General features: G+C 32.2%; 2 protein-coding genes across 8 annotated transcripts in view; one reads left to right on the forward strand and one right to left on the reverse strand.

Moving 5' to 3' along the window:
- The window catches only part of LOC127709649 (uncharacterized), a 479,059-nt gene that overhangs the window by 318,896 nt on the left and 142,500 nt on the right, over positions 1 to 17,663 (forward strand). The window lies entirely within an intron of this gene.
- LOC127709481 (uncharacterized) overlaps positions 1 to 17,663 on the reverse strand; it is a 149,221-nt gene that overhangs the window by 76,343 nt on the left and 55,215 nt on the right. The window contains exons 22-28 of one of the 6 annotated variants that reach the window (XR_007985689.1): positions 16,280 to 16,346; positions 13,791 to 13,876; positions 11,692 to 11,817; positions 11,263 to 11,304; positions 5,719 to 5,820; positions 5,507 to 5,558; positions 4,488 to 4,670 (exon numbers count right to left, since the gene is read on the reverse strand). The exons of 3 other annotated variants lie outside the window; for them this stretch is intronic. The gene's annotated coding sequence lies outside the window, so the exon portion shown is untranslated. Of the gene's footprint in view, positions 1 to 4,487; positions 4,671 to 5,506; positions 5,559 to 5,718; positions 5,821 to 11,262; positions 11,305 to 11,691; positions 11,818 to 13,790; positions 13,877 to 16,279; positions 16,347 to 17,663 lie in introns of those variants that run through there. 2 more of the 6 variants (XR_007985691.1, XR_007985694.1) reach the window with 2 other exon arrangements.

The following is a 17,663-nucleotide window of genomic DNA, read 5'->3' on the forward strand; positions in this document are numbered from 1 at the left end:
ATTTGTGAATGGAACCAAGTATATTCATTAATTACAATAATTATCAGAATACACCAAATTTTCAATAAGGGGTTATATTTTATGTATTTGGGAACAAGGAATACCTGTTTTTTTAGCATTTTTGTCGATTTTTCATGGATAAGGGGGTATATATTTCAATTGTGAGAATAATCATGAACAATAAAGCTAACTACCTGATAATTTTTAGAAAGCTTATACCCTGCGCTTTCATTTGATATCATGAATATGTACTGAACGCAAGGATATTGGTAGACCTCATTAAGTCGGCCATCTCTAATTTGGCCGCCATATTGGATTTTTTTTTCGTGGCTCCATATCCAAAAAAATTTATTAGCATCATAACTAACACTGTGCAAAGTTTGATGCTTTAACCATAAAGTGATCAATTATGCCAATTTATAGGGAAGAGCTGCTGGACTAACAGCAATAACTGTCCTTTCCTAGATTGAGATTTTTCAGTTTCACACGAGAAACTGTACACAAAAATTTACGACAAAAGGGACGATTTTTCTTTCCCTATTGTTATTTTTCCTTTTTGGACGATGATAGTTTTTTGGCACCGTCTTACGGTGTTTATATATCCCAACTCGTTCGCTTTGCCCGTGTCTGTAGTGACGGTTTGGATTTCAATGAGCGTAATCCATGTATTACTGGTAAATTATTAATTCAGGGATTTCATTACCATAAATCACATACAATCTTTACTAAATTCTTCATTAGATACAAACATATGGTTTGCAAGTTAATTTTGGCTGTACCTGTAGTAAACTTATTTCAAACGGAATAGCACATCCTAATTTTTACGATGATGTTGTTTACCGAGCCGGAAATTTAGAAACGATCCAGGTAAAATTATCAATCCTTAAAATAAACTTATTCTAAACGGTTACCAATTCAACAATGTAATTAGATCTTTGAATATTGTTTTTATTGGTATGAATATTGATTTTGTCATCAGTAAATTAAAACCATACTAAATATTATTGTTATACACATATGCACATTCACGGTAATACAATCTGTCGATACCTTTATTTTGGCATTGAACAAGGTCATGTTTTTCTCTGACTATTAATGACGTCAGTCTTTACACTAGATCCATTGGATGTTGGATGTGTACTGATTGATATTTTAGTCGTAGATACATGATTTTTAAATTAGTTGTTATTGGCTTTGAACTAGATGTCAGTAACTGCGAGTACTCTCAGATCTGTGTATTTGTTTTGTTTTTAGGAATTTATAGATACGCTGCTACCTCCGGTTTGTGTTTTTGTTAGATGTTTTTCTGCTTTGTATCAATCCGATGAGTTAATCCCTTTTCAATTAATTGTTTTAGTTTGTTCTCTTTTTGTACTGTTACAACACTGTCCAAGGTTAGGGGAGGATTGGCGCCTTCAAACATGTTTAACCCCGCCACATTCTATATGTGCCTGTCAGGAGCCTGTAGTTTAGTTGTTGTCGTTGGTTCATGTCTGTCATATTTGTTTTTCGTAAATTACTTTTTATGAATTAGGCCATTAGTTTTCTCAATTGAATTGTATCTTATTTTCATGTCGGGGCCTTTAATAGCCAACTATACGGTATGGGTTTTCTCATTGTTGAAGGCCGTACGGTTGCCTAAAATTGCTTACATCCACTTCATTTGAACTTTGGTGGATAGTTGTCTCATTGGCAATCATACCACATATTTCTTTTATATTCCTCCCATTTTGATAACCTCATTCTTGACTCTCGTAGCCTTTTCTGCTAGATACATCTTGTTTGCTTAAATGAGCTTTTTTTAGACAAATAAATTTCAAAATAGTAAAATTGTTAACAATTTTTAAGTCATCATACATGTTATAAATAATGTTATACATATAACCATTAATATTATTTACTATCATCTTATGTCATAAAGTATCTCTCCTCACTGTGTCAAATGCTTTTTCAAAAACGAAAAAAGCACTGAACAATTTTTTTTATTTTACTTTTAAAATTCAAAAAAAAAGAAAGAGTAGAGTGTAAAGATACAGTCAATTGTTGAGTTACCATTTCGAAACCTACACTGTTTTCATTGAGTAGTAAAACTTCATCGGAGAACCTTGCCACTCTATTACCTGTAGATAGTTTACCCACACAGCTAACAATAGTAATGGGTCGATAGTTTACCCACACAGCTAACAATAGTAATGGGTCGATAGTTCGCACACACAGCTAACAATAGTAATGGGTCGATAGTTTACCCACACAGCTAACAATATTGATGGGTCGATAGTTTACCCACACAGCTAACAATAGTGATGGATCGATAGTTTACCCACACAGCTAACAATAGTGATGGGTCGATAGTTTACCCACACAGCTAACAATAGTGATGGGTCGATAGTTTACCCACACAGCTAACAATAGTGATGGGTCGATAGTTTTTTGGATCAAACTTATTGCCTTTGTTTTTTATAAAACAATTACCCAAGATACTGGTACTATTCCAGTTCTAATAAACAGCTGCGCCATGAGCGCATGATACGCCCGTCGCTTTTTCAAAGAATAAAGTTCAATAACTTCTCAATGTCATATCAGAAATTTATGAAAAACTAAAGGGAGATTATCTTAAAAGATATAAACCAGTCACCAATGTTTCATGAAAACTGCTCAAAGCACTTTAAAGAAATTGTCCGAAAACCGGAAAATCACTCCTTTTTAATGAATAAAACCCCATAACTCGGAAACGTAAATTCTAAAATTTATAAAAATCGAAAGGGAGCTTACGTCAATAGATATAAACAATTCACCAAAGTTTCATGAAAACTGCTCAAAGGATTTTTGAGTTATTGTCCGAAAACTGGAAAATCCCCCTTTTTTTAATGAATAAAACCCCATAACTCGGAAACGTAAAATCTAAAATTTATAAAAATCGAAAGGGAGCTCACGTCAATAGATATAAACAATTCACCAAAGTTTCTTGCAAATTGGTGAAAGCATTTTTGAGTTATTGTCCGAAAACTGGAAAATCCCCCGTTTTTAATCAATAAAACCCCATAACTCGGAAACGTAAAATCTAAAATTTATATAAAAAAAAAGGGAGCTCACGTCAATAGATATAAACAATTCACCAAAGCTTCATGCAAATTGGTTAAAGCGTTTTTGAGTTATTGTCCGACATGTTGACGACGAACGGACAGACGGACGGACAACGGTATACCATAATACGTCCCGTAAACGGGCGTATTAAAATCAAGTTTATCAATTCAATATACACATCAATAAAACAATCGCATGAAGTCTTACTATACTAATTAGTTATCATATCATCACTGCAAGCTTTATTATTTTTTAGATTCTTGATAAATTTGAATATTTCTTCTTTCGTAATTAAACTATTAAGATTACCATTCAGTTCACTCATTACACTTTTATCATTATTTGGCAAGCCCATTGGATCTTAGGCATCTGAATTAAGTTCTTTGAAAGAAATGGGTAAAACCTCAAAATTAGTATTCAGCTGTTTTGAATGTTCACGTTGATTCAAAATTGTCCAATACTCTTTGTTTTTTTGAGATGTAAGAAGCGAATATAAGCACAAAATCGTAACATTGACCATTGAACAAATAAAATTAAGTCAAGATCAAATTAAACCTGCCAGACACACATGTAAAACTAACAGTCAATCTATACACCAAATATAGTTAACGTTATTCTTATATTATCTGTGAACCATTTTATTTACAGTTTAATTATATAAATTACCCAGAAAATAAGTTGAGTATAGCTTGAATAATTAATATATTTCTGGTATCTTTAACGTTGTTATAGTTATTTAAAATATAAATTACACAGTAGCAGACTATTATCACCCTAAAAGGATATATGTTATCACTACTGGTTTTAAGATGTACATTTTGTGTATGATAATTTGTATACGTGTCTTAATTTATTTTAAAGTTGTTTTCTATATCAATGTGTACTGTATCAATATCATAAGTTATTATTAGTCATAGAAATAAATGTTTTAATATAAAAATATAATTTTTTTTTCCGTTTCATTTGTACACAAAAGTGTCACTGTATATTTTTTTTATGAAACTTGCTTCTGTTAACGCTTTTACAACCATATGAAGCTAGAAAAACTACAATAAGTTTTAAAAGTGTGTTTTGCAGAATAGAAATGGAAAATTGTTTGTTAATTTTAGTAATTTATATAGCTATAAGAAATTTCGATGCCATAGTACTTAATTGTAGGACAAAATGTGTTGCCATGAAACCACAAGTATTCTTATGTTTCATGCTGTTCAGTCTTTAGTTTCTGACGTAGTTTTTTGTATTTTGTTGATTGTTTTTTCGTCGTTTTTAAAGTTTTGCCTTGATTTTGTAGGTCTCTTATTGACTGATGACCCTTTGATAGTTTCTGCTTCTTTTTCATTTAGTTTTTAAGAATTGGTTTACGTCAGATGATTGTCGAGAGTCAATGAAATAAAAGTCAATCCTAATAATATATTTGTATTAAAAAATCAAAATTATATGAAGTATTTTATTCAACAAAATTAACATCTTCTGCAAATGGTATATATAGTTTTGAGATTTGCAATTTACAATACAAAAATGTCAAGCATGTGTGTGTTTCTATACTTGATGCACATTTTCCAAAATCCTGTTTTTTCAGTTTCAAACTGTAAATGAAAAAACAAAACACATTTAGAATAAAAAAGTAAAGTGAATATGAAACGAAAAAAAGGTCATTAAGAAGAAGTAAAATCGTGTTTTAAAAAGTCTTCTTAATTAAAATAAATTTATTAAAAATCCAAATTTGCGTTACTTCATTTTAAAAACTTAAATTTATTTTCTTACTGTAATATGAGATTTTGGTCAGAACGTTTAATCAATAGTTTAAAAATTTGTACATTCGATCTCTATAGTATATCATATATGTAGTACACTTCGTAGGCTATCTTGTTTTGAGAGCGGTATAAGAACAGACATTCAGTTGTAAACAACATAAGTATTAAGTGAAATTCAAATAAAACGCACTTCTTTTTGTAAGGAGGCATAATTTTACATGCCCCCAAAAATATGGATTGGTGTCTGATTTATTTCACTCCTGTTACACACATGTGCTGCCTTTATAGCATAAGTCATTGAACTATTCACTCTTGGTTTTAGGAAACTATAAAAGGTGTGTGATTTACTGCATTTTCGATCATTCTGCATTGGTGATAGCTTTTTGCATGCAGATGACCTTCACTTGTAACATGATTGTGTACTACCAGCAAATACATATCATGTTTAGGAGAAGACGATCTAAATTAGACTAACTTGTGTCTAATCCTTTTTGTGATATTTTGCAAATAAAACATGTTTAAACTTAAACTACATATCATGTCTAGAGCAATGATGCAAATCAGTATTATCCATTATACTTTGTCCTTAATTAAAACTTAAATTAACTTCAAAACTGATCCAAAGTTAACTCAATACGAGAAAAACATTTTACAGATTACACTCTGACCTGATGTACTCTCTGTGCCAGTTGTGGTTTTTGTAGTCTTTGTACCGTGGTTCTAAAAAGTCAAATTAACAAGTACATAAGCAGTATAGAAAAAAAGTGTGAGAAAGTATCATTATACAAACAATTAACTGTGTTGTCTAATAAAAAAACTACATATCAAATATATAATTAGTTTCAAAGGAAGAATACATCTTAATATAACATGAACTTACCGTATCTACGGTTGATATCTCAACCTTCTCTTTCTTCCGCAATCTTGCCCAAGGATGATCTTGAGCGAATCTGTTGCATTTGCGTTTTACTGCTTGCTGTATCTACAAATCAATTTCGCAATATATAAAGTTTAAAAAGACCATATAGAGAGATTTGTTTTTCTGTATTTTTCAAGGCTGCAGAGTTTTAAAATGTTAACATTTCAAATATGTCGTAAATATGAAGCTTAGAAATGGAAAAATATTAAATACTAAACTCGTTCAAAGGGTATCTACACGTCTCAATCTTCAAAATCGCTTATATAAAAATACTACCATCGCTAACATTTTTAACAATAAAAATCGTGGTTACCCTTCTATCGATAAGTGTCATGCCAAAAAATGACTTACATGTCCCCGTCTTTCCACCAACAATACGGTAAGGTCCACGTTTAATGGTCGCACATTTTCTTTAAATTTTGAAACTGATATAACTTGAAAAACAAACAGTATAATTTATTTACTCACATAAAACAAACCGGGATGCGGTATTCAGTACGTAGGTGAAACTGGACGATATTTATCTAAACGCACTCAAGAACATCTGTATCGTTTTAAAAGACCCAATAAATTCAAAAGTATCATTTATCAACACCTTAAGAAGCACAATCATCCTATTAAATATTTAGCAGTTCAACCTTTAGAAGTAGTAAATAAGCAGCCTGGTGAATCTCATTCAAAGTTTGTACGATCGCGCAAAATAATTGAATTAAATTGGATTAAAAAATTACAGACAGTCTACCCTCTCGGTCTTAATGATAATATCATGGGAATTGGTAATATATCAAGAACCGATTCTGTTAACATTTTGGATATGGCTTCTAAAACTGTTCGTAAAAACCGTTCTCATGGTCGTAGAAAAAATCGCAATCAAAGAAAATTTCGGACCAATCATACCAATATTTCGGACCTAATTTCTATTTCAAAAAACAACGGCAGACATTATCTGTTAACAAAGCTCTGTTCATTACCGGTTAATAAGTTAAATAAAATTTTAGAGGATTGCAACACAATTTCATATAGCAGTCCTAAGTATGAAATCGTTCAAATTATAATGGCATATTGTTATTCTAAACTGTTTCCCAAAATTGATCGCCCTGAAGATCATAAAAAACAGTTTATTAAAATAAAGTATGTCAATAAAGGTTTTGATTTTGTAAATATTGCCGGTATTTTTAACGACCATTCTGTTAAAGAACAAATTCCGGGATATTTTGATAATACTGAGCTCCCTCTTATTTGTTATATTTACAAGAAATCTACCCGGAAATTTGTGTTTAATTATAGCCAATTGTGTAAAGATGTTAATATCAGTGAAAATACACCTACTTCATGTAATTGCAGTAATTCCGAATACATTTATGGACCCATTTCCCATGTTATAACAGGAGATCTTAACATCGTTCAAGACCGAGAGTTAAAATCATTCCTCAGTAAAGGACCTAAATATCGTCCCCCGTCAATTATTAATTGGAATGAGTGTCGTAATATCATCCACGACTCACTCCATACTTACTGTTTGAAATGGATAAAACGGGAAAAAGCTGACAAAAAATCTTTGGACTCTTTTTTTAAATCAATAATGAACATAGTTGATATACGTATTCAACATTTTAAAGAACATTTTACTCTTAACAATAACCACAATAAACCTATTTCTCGTATCAAACATAAACTAAAAGAACTAGCCAAGGAATTTGTTTTTGTCCCGGCCGATAAAGCTGCTAATAATATTATTATTGTTTGACGTAAATTTTACATTGAGGTTCTGAAAAAAGAAATCACCAATTCACCAACATTCCAACTGACTCCATTTTCAGAAAACGACATCTGTAACAAACATAAACTTTTAGCTACCGCTTTACAAGCAGAACCAAATACAATGAAAGTCCCAACTATGTATTGGCTTCCGAAGCTACACAAAACACCTTACAAATATAGATTCATTTCGTCTTCAAGCCATTATTCCACTACTAAATTGTCTATTCTTCTTACCAGTACACTTGGTACAATCAAAAACCTGATAATAAATTGTTCAAATAAGGCCTTCGAAAATAGTGGAATTAATTACTTTTGGAGTGTCAAGAACTCGTTGGAAGTACTTGATAAATTGTATGCATATATTGGTGATTTTGAATCTGTTCAAAGTTTTGATTTTTCTACCCTATATACCACATTGCCTCACATTCTCATTAGGAAAAAATTCACACACCTAATTAAATGGGCATTCAAAAAGTCAGAATGTGAATATATATGTTCAAACTCTTTTAGGTCATTTTTTAGTAGCAATAAACAAAAAAACTATGCCAATTGGACATGCTTTGATACTATATATGCCCTTGAATTTTTACTAGATAACATTTTTGTTCGCTTTGGAGATTCCGTATATCGTCAGGTTATCGGAATTCCAATGGGGACTAACTGTGCACCACTTATTGCGGACCTTTTTTTGTATTGCTATGAGTTACAATTTATGACAAAAATCAGTAAAGACCCATCGAAACAACATCTGATACACAAATTTAATAATACTTTTAGATATTTGGATGATATTTTGGCTCTCAATAATGACGACTTCAGTATGTATACTAAAGAAATTTATCCTGTTGAACTTACTTTAAATAAAGCTAATACTAACAATGACCACTGCCCTTTCCTCGATCTTGATATCTTTATCATTAACGGAAAGCTTAATACTAAAATATATGATAAAAGAGATGATTTTTCATTTCCTGTCGTTAATTATCCATTTTTAGATGGTGACGTTCCCTTGTCACCATCTTACGGTGTTTATATATCTCAACTTGTACGATTCGCTCGTGTGTGTAACAATGTTTTAGATTTTGGCGAGAGAAATTTATGTATTACTGAAAAATTATTACACCAGGGTTTTCGATATCACAAACTAGTCAAAACATTTACTAAATTTTATCATCGGTATAAGGACATCATTCGTAAATATAGCTCAACATGCAGACTTCTTATACGTTCAGGTATTTCACATCCAATTTTTTATGGAAATATTCTTTATAAAGCACAAAAATGTCAGTATTCACCTCTGAAACTAACAAAACCTTTAAATAGACTTATTAAGAAGGGATATAGTTACGATACTGTTGTCAGGTCATTAAAGATTGCATATTTTGGCGTTAATATTGATTCACTTATAGGGTCTTTGCATCGGCACTAAACACATTTATTTAAAAACCAGTTGTTGGCATGACACGGGTTATGTTCTTCTCATATATGTTATGATGGTATGATACTAAACCCCTAACGGGAAGGATTGTGCCTGATATTCATATGATGAAGACATAATCTTTCAATCAGTTTAATTGAGGTCTGGAGCTGGCATGTCAGTTAACTGCTAGTAGTCTGTTGTTATTTATGTATTATTGTCATTTTGTTTATTTTCTTTGGTTACATCTTCTGACATCAGACTCGGACTTCTCTTGAACTGAATTTTAATGTGCGTATTGTTATGCGTTTACTTTTCTACATTGGCTAGAGGTATATGGGGAGGGTTGAGATCTCATAAACATGTTTAACACCGCCGCATTTTTGCGCCTGTCCCAAGTCAGGAGCCTCTAGCCTTTGTTAGTCTTGTATTATTTTTAATTTTAGTTTCTTGTGTACAATTTGGAGTTTAGTATGGCGTTCATTATTACTGAACTAGTATATATATTTGTTTAGGGGCCAGCTGAAGGACGCCTCCGGGTGCGGGAATTTCTCGCTGCATTGGAGACCTGTTGTGGCCTTCTGCTGTTGTCTGTTCTGTGGTCGGGTTGTTGTCTCTTTGACACATTCCCCATTTCCATTCTCAATTTTATTAATTGTCAGTATAGTCGAGTTACTCGTGGTTCGTCTACAGTGTTTTTGTTAAATGTTGTTTGTTTTCAAGTGTGTTTACTGTTTGGTCTTACATGATCTTGCCTAATATTACAGTTATTTTATTTTTATTTTCTATATGTATGTAAAAGTTAAGATAATTAATCAGCTATTTCATTTATATGATTTTTATTTTAAAGCAACTATATGCACAGGACTTTTTTGTTTATACACAGTTTTGATTTAGAAGAAAAACCGACATGGATAGAAAATACAAATAATAACACCATTAAAACACAATTCCATTTTAATATTCTTGTCATGGTTAGAAAATACTTAAAACAACACCATTACAAACTCAATCTTATATTCTTGTAAGAGTCTACAATAAAACAAATCTATTCTATTTTTAAAAAGGAGTAGGCCCGGTAGGACCCCGTTTTGGCCCAAAATATAGCATTTTTACAAATTTGTTTAGATGTAAACTTTTAGCTATTTATTGGACAGTAGAATACTTTTGCTAAATAAATATTGGCTGCTTTTGACAATACAATGCACATGCATCAGGTACTAGCATCATTAATTCATGCAAAATTACTGAAATCTTCACAATTTTAACACTTGTGCTAATTTTTAGACGGCACTTGTGTTCAGTCTTAATATTTAAATATGTGTTGTACTTTATGATATTACATAACATATATAAAGGTTGAGACTGAACACGAATGCGGCCACTTACATTTTAGACAAAAACCACCAGAAAAGTGACGTTTTATAGCATATTTGATAGATTTTTCATATTTATGCTTGCATTTGAGCGTCTTTAATGACTAAATCAGTTCAACTCTTTTCAAAAAAACTAATTGAATCGACTGAATAGACACTTAAGTATTTAAAAAATGTCAAAAATCTTTCATCAGATGTACTTCAAAATTTAGGCCAAAATTAGCCCTTACCGGGCCTTCTCCTTTACCTGTGATAATATAAACATCGGAAAAAATACGTCACTTTTTGTGGCGTTGATACATTCGTGTGACACACAGTTTATAATTCGTTTGTGGTGTCCTGGTGTGCTGTCGTGGATTCATGGGAGGTGTCCGTTGTTATTCTGTTGTTTACATGTTGTAATGTACTATTATCTTATTTATCTATGTGTTTCTCTGTCCTGAGTGTTCTTGCGTTTATTTGTACTATATTCCTGTCACGTAATGTTGTCATTTTAGCGGTATTTTTAACATTGCCATATAAGCGGGAGGTTTGGCTAGCCATAAAACCAGGTTCAACCCACCATTTTTTCTTAAAATGTCCTGTACTTAGTCAGGAATATGGCAGTTGTTATCAAATAGTCCGTTTATATGTATGTTGGCGTTTGTTTTTGTTGCAGTTCAGTGTTTCTGTTGTTCCGTTGTTTTCCTCTTATAGTTGATACGTTTCCCTCGGTTTTGGTTTGTGAACCGGATTTGTTTTCGCTTAATCGATTTATGACTATTGAACAGCGGTATACTACTGCTGCCTTTATTCAAAACCTATTTTAAGGAATACGTCAATGGTTTATATGTTTAATCAAACATTGCTAGATGAAAAATGGAATCCAACTCTGTATCCTCACAGATATTAAAATTGTAAACGTGAAGTAAATTATATATAAATACTTGTTAAGCCGTGTAAAGTACTCACCTTAACATTCAGTACACAATGAAAAATGAAGATTAAAAGACCCTGAAATATACAATATCTCATTTTAGAATAATATTCATAACATTTGTATATAAATCTTAAACAATAAATGAAGACTTGTAAGTACAATAAATATAAGAATTGACCGAAGATTTGTTTGCCGTCAAGGGAATTTCTTTTGTTCAAATTCAATTCTTCAATCTTTGCTTAATCAATAGAGTCAATGATAGAGAGTAAATGTAGTTTATCTGAACACTATTGAAATTTCTTTTTGGAAAAATTTGTTCTTTTCTGTTGCAAGAGTTTCACACCGCTCTGATTTTTGCACAAGTGAATAATATGGCATACTTGCATATCTATATGTTTTTATTTTGAACGTTTGATTTCACTATTTAATATTACTTTTCCTTCTAAAATATTAATGCATACCTGAAACGAGTTCAGAATTGTGAATAAATAAGCAAAAACAATGAGGTCTTTATGAGAACTTATATGCCAAATAGCCACGTAAGTCCAAGTATTGGAGCTAGAACAGCTATGCTACGAACGCCGGCCCTGAAATCATAAATATTTCATTTAATTTATTAACACTTAACATTATAAAAATAAGAAGATGTGGCATAATTGCCATTGGAACAACTCTCCACTCTATAGGTCAACAACGTACGGCCTTCCACAATATGCAAAACCCATACCACATAGTAAGGCCCCGAAATGACAAATTTAAAACAATTCAAACGAAAAAACTAACGGCCGGATTTATGTACAAAACAACAAATATGATATACAGCCACAAACGCCAAACAATAAATATCAGGGTCCTGACTTTGGACAAGAACATACATAAATCAGCGTGATTAACATGTTTTCTGGCGTCAAACCCTCTCTCTAACCTGGGACAGTGGTGTAACAAATTATGTATAATTATTACTTCAAATTATGCATGTTCATTACTTCTATTTGGCATTTTTCTGAGGAAAAAAGTCTTTAAATTTCATGGATTAGGTTGCCCCCTTTTTACATTGCATAGCCTCTCAACCATATACCAGTTCTTCTCTGTTCTCCATACTGCACACAAAAATGCATTAACTGGGCAATCTAGGAATATCCATTGTTTCAGCGGGCCCCACAATAATTCCAGTTATTGCAATATGGTAAGAACCATTACCCTTTTCGTGATGACATGACAGTTAGTCGTATAAACAATTTAATATTTTATGCTGCCCTCATGTGATTTTTATTTTCATAATTACTTTTTTGTCATATGGACTAAAACTTAAATAGTGTAGCAAAACTTGGGAAATCATCTCAGCTAATTTTGAAAATATTTTACCTATTTTGAAAATATTTTCCCGTCGAATTCCCTGAATCCTGATCCGTTGTAAAGCGTTTAGTTTGCGCGAACTACGGATGCTTGCGAAACAGTGGTAGACAGGAAATTCGTCGTGACCTGACCTGTCAACTGTAGTCTAACTAATGAAATGTAAGTTGTAATCAAGTTTTCACCCCCAGTTTTTGTTGGGGTTCGTGTTGCTTAGTCTTTAGTTTTCTATGTTGTGTCATCTGTACTATTATTTGTCTGTTTGTCTTTTTATTTTTGGCCATGGCGTTGTCAGTTTGTTTTCGGTCTATGAGTTTGACTGTCCCTCTGGTATCTTTCGTCCCTCTTTTGTAAGTTGATAGAACTTAGGGGATAAAAAATTGTCATTAAAAAGACTGACCAGTGATAAAAAATGCAATGAATGGCAGTGCAAAGGTATTACTGCATAGCTGAGATGAAACCGTCACATGCGGAATGAAGGCCGGCTGAAATGGGTGGGCGGAGGGAATATTTTTGGTTAGACAAGAACTGCTAACAAACTGAACGAAACAAGAAGAATGAGCGTTATCTATCAAAATAATCTTCAATAGTAATTATTTTAACGGCTATGATGTGACCGCTAAGCTATAAATTCCTGACGAGACACAGAAACAAAAACAAACACCCAAAAGTCGTTATAGATCATTAAGAGAAGACATCTCAACCGAGCAATAAAATGCAGCTGTCGAAACAATTATAAACCAAATTATATGCTATATATACAAAAATTTTTGTTAAAAACTAGGGCAAACAACGAAGATTGATTACAATTCTACTGGGTTAAAGGGATTGGGCCACCACAACCCAGACTTTTCAAGAACAGTAATATCAAACCAATACTGTCATAGTTTGTGTTTAAGATATAAGGTTAAAATCAAGCTTGCTGACAAGAATACTGTTACGTTCTGGTATGGATAGACTACAAATACGAGTTTCCGAGATAAATTGATTTAATCTTGTTATTGGATCTCTGTTATGTGTGTTTATATACTGATTGGAAAAAGAGTTCAAATATACAAGTTCCTCACGAAACAAAAGACTTTCTATATTTATTTACCAAGCCCAATAACATGTCATATTGTTAAAAAAAAAAGCGTTGCAAAAACGCAGTCAGAATGTACAAAAACAGGAGAGAAAAATGGTAAATTATTTTTTAAGAACAACATACCTGACTTTTTCTTTTGTGTCTTTTTTCATCATTGCTTTTGTAGAATACATCTTCCTCAGTACTAATATACTTATTATAGTATTAATCTAAATATTGAAAGTTATAATTTAAAAAATTAATAATTGATTCCAAACAATACAGTGTGTAAAATGTTTTTTTTTAATAGTAAAAAAACATCCTTCTTTTACTGGTATTGAAACCGTTATTCTCTTTCTCAAATGAACAATTATGAACATGAATTAAATTCCACGAGTTTGAAACCAAAGAGAGAAGACACCTACGGAGCAATCAAAATAATGTCAAAAGATAAAAACGAATAAAGGACCAACAACAATAACAATGAATAACTTTCTATGTATGTTGGCGTTTGTTTTTGTTGCAGTTCAGTGTTTCTGTTGTTCCGTTGTTTTCCTCTTATAGTTGATGTGTTTCCCTCGGTTTTAGTTTGTAACCCGGATTTGTTTTCGCTTAATCGATTTATGACTATTGAACAGCCGTATACTACTGTTGCCTTTATTTAGAAAACTATAGACTGAGCAAGACGGACAACAGCAAATACCGGGGTCGAAATTAGATGTGCGGATTGCGTGATCAGTTCCTGCTCATGATGTGGCACCCAAGTACAAATCCGGTGATAAGACGCTTTCGGGAATATCATTATCGAGGAAGAGAGATCGATAGAGTTGTGATGACGGTTATTGAAACATATCCATGGTGTTCTGCGACACAGATATCTCATAATGGTCGACCAAATCATGATAGCGTCAATAAAACCTTTGAAGGGATGACTTCAATTTTTCAACATGGAGCCCTTGATGTATAAGTTTCCTTGTAAACTAGTGTTGCCACTAATTTGATACCACAAAAGTATTCCAAAAACTTATTAGAGTACATTCAATCTAAGTATCTCCTCTCGTTCAATATTATAAATCACTTGACTTTCTTCTTTCAAACAAGTATTTCTCATTCTAATTTTAATACACATCAAAAGAGTAAGCCCAACTATCTTTTATAAAAAGAATGGCAAAATCTACTTCGGACAAAGTTTTCTTAAATTAGCATGATGGTTGAATGTGTTATTGATAACATATATTCTATGAATGAAGGACGATTTTACAAAAATAATCTGCATTCCTATAGAAACCAATCGTACTCTTTTGCCAACCCATTCCTTTATTCTAAAAAGGAATAAGAATAATATTATCATTATATATCTTTTAACTTAATGGTCGGTCTATATAAAGATGATGCATTGTCCTAGAAAATATAGAGGAGCAAAGTTTCCCTCTTCCCTATCTGTGCACCCCTCTGTCCTAATAGTCAGGTTTATGATTTTTTAAGTACAGTAAAACGCCCATAATACTATCAATTCAGCAAACAAAATTTGTTCAATCATTTAATTTTCTGTATCTTTAAACATTTTCAAGATGTTCATTTTCATGCATCTATCTCATTCAACACCAAATAAGACATTTTACAAAAACTGTTAAAACTATACTTATCTTGTCTTACATCTAACAAATGACAATGATGGTCGGTTGAGAACTAAATCTTAGGAGATAAAATAGTTTTTTTTCTCAAAAATCATTTTTCCAATTCTGAACTTTCGATCTCTGTAACAATATTATAACAGCGTCTTCATAAGAAATAAGATATTTTACGAAGGGTTCCAAAAGTGATGAAGAAGTCATCCCTTATAAAGCTTTACCGGCACCATTATGATTCAGCTGACCATTATTCAAAATCATTGTCACAGATTAACTCGGATATGTTTCACTTTACGAAACAACATTACCGTTTTCATTTCCTAGATTGTAACTTCATCTAATTTTACATTTTAATTTCAATCTTGTCGCCGAATTTCTATATGTCATGTCCACCACGACATTTGACATTTGTTGAGCAGGAACTACTTACACGTCCAGAGTTCATCCCCAGGTTTTGCTAAGCTTTGTGTGCTATTTGCACAATTTTTATTTTTATGTTTAGTTCCCGCCTTAACAGATTGAATCCTGCTTTTTCGTCGCATATCTTGTTGGCCATGGTACGTTTTTTCGACTTATGGTTTTAAGAAGCCCATTTGTATCACGAATAAAGGGTGTGTATATGTAACATGAACATTTTATAAGTATAAAAATACAATCCTTTCCTTTTGGTTGAATAAAAGAAAAAACGTGTATAAATTAAGATAAAAACGGGCGTAATATCGGTTTATATTCAATTAAAATGTCCATTTCCCCTTTCGGTTATCCTCACACTTTAAATGCTACGCTAAGTCGCCTAGTCTAATACAAACAGTGATCTTCTATCATAAGCCAAATTTCTTGAAAATACTTAATTTTGATCTAAACAACATCAAATTAATGGTTCAGTCTTTTTTTATAAGAAAATAGGATCACCACTGCAATTGCAATACATTCATTACTGTGTGTAGCCAAATGAATTTTTGCGATAGGTGAGAAAACTGTGACCCTGTCAACTATACTCACCAAGACTGCGATAATGCAAGGTACTAGAAAGGCGTAGATCAATCCATTTGACACTGATAACCAACAACTTCAATGTATGAATTTGTTTACATAAAACATAAAAATTAAACAAAATGAATGAACTGAGATTATATGATGCAAACCGCTTCTCGGTTTTTTGTGACATCAGCATCTCAAAATCAAAGTATCTAGGCATTCAATATATGGGCATTATAATAATTTATTTTGATAATCTGTAATGAGATATTAAGGTGCCAGAGCTAAAAATGTTGCCTTTTAAATATGATTTATATTTGATGGCAAGACATCCTCTACAATATTGGATAAACTCTGATTTTCAAATTCGCCCGAGATGTTGCTGATGTAAAACGTTTGCCATCAACTTTATGAGCTAAGGGTTATAACTGTAAGCCTGAGAGCGCTTATAATGCTGATATGCAATATAATTTATATTCCCAGGGGATACAAGCTCTCTTTCCATAAAATTAATGGTAGGGTCAGATTTTGAAGCTCATCTGAAATATTGCTGATATAAACCTGTGACATACTTTTCATCAAACTTCAAGGAGGAATGTGGTTACATGAGCTCCACAGCTGTCGATTTTTAATATTATTTACATTTCTAAATAGCCAGTAGCCAGTACTTTGGTACTGGCATGAAAATACAGATATTATTTTATTTAAATTTGCTGTTACAAAATTTTGGAAATTATCCTAAATTAAGGAATATATCTCCCCCATGCAAAGCTCCGATTCCTTGTCCAGCTTTAGCTGTACCTTTTGTCCTTTATGGTTTATAAACTCTTCCTTTTTTATAAGTTTTGAATTTTTTAAATATTTTGGCCTCGGGCTTCACTGAAGAGACATTTATTGTCTGGTGCAGAAATATTGGTACCGTTAATGTTATTCCAAGGGGCATTACTCCCAAAAATGTTCGATCAATTCTTAATTTTGTTTTAGACGAGATATTGCAATACACACCTTTGCCATCAATTTCACTCAGCTCAAATTTAAAAATGAGGTGTACAATGTATAAAGAAGGTTACAGTGTTGATTCCATATTATTTTGTTTCCGAAGAATATTTGAATCACTTGTTTCGTTGATTGATATCGTTTGAATTTGTCAGTTCTTATGGACTTCCACTTTTATAATTTACCTTGGATTTTTATATTTTTGTAAAAAATTAATAGTTACCTCAAATAATCGATTGACGATAACTAGGAACGCAGATATCGCGTTTCGTCTACAGTCATCAGTTGCGCTCAAATCAAAACAGTTGGAAGATCAAATCAAATTCGAAGTTGAAGACCTTAAAAACAAGAGATTTAACTCAGGTGCTCTGGAGGACAATCACTTCCTGCTACACTAGTTGCAACTCTTGTG

Source organism: Mytilus californianus, unplaced genomic scaffold, assembly GCF_021869535.1.
Source record: "Mytilus californianus isolate M0D057914Y unplaced genomic scaffold, xbMytCali1.0.p SCAF_1, whole genome shotgun sequence".
Classification (NCBI taxonomy): domain Eukaryota; kingdom Metazoa; phylum Mollusca; class Bivalvia; order Mytilida; family Mytilidae; genus Mytilus; species Mytilus californianus.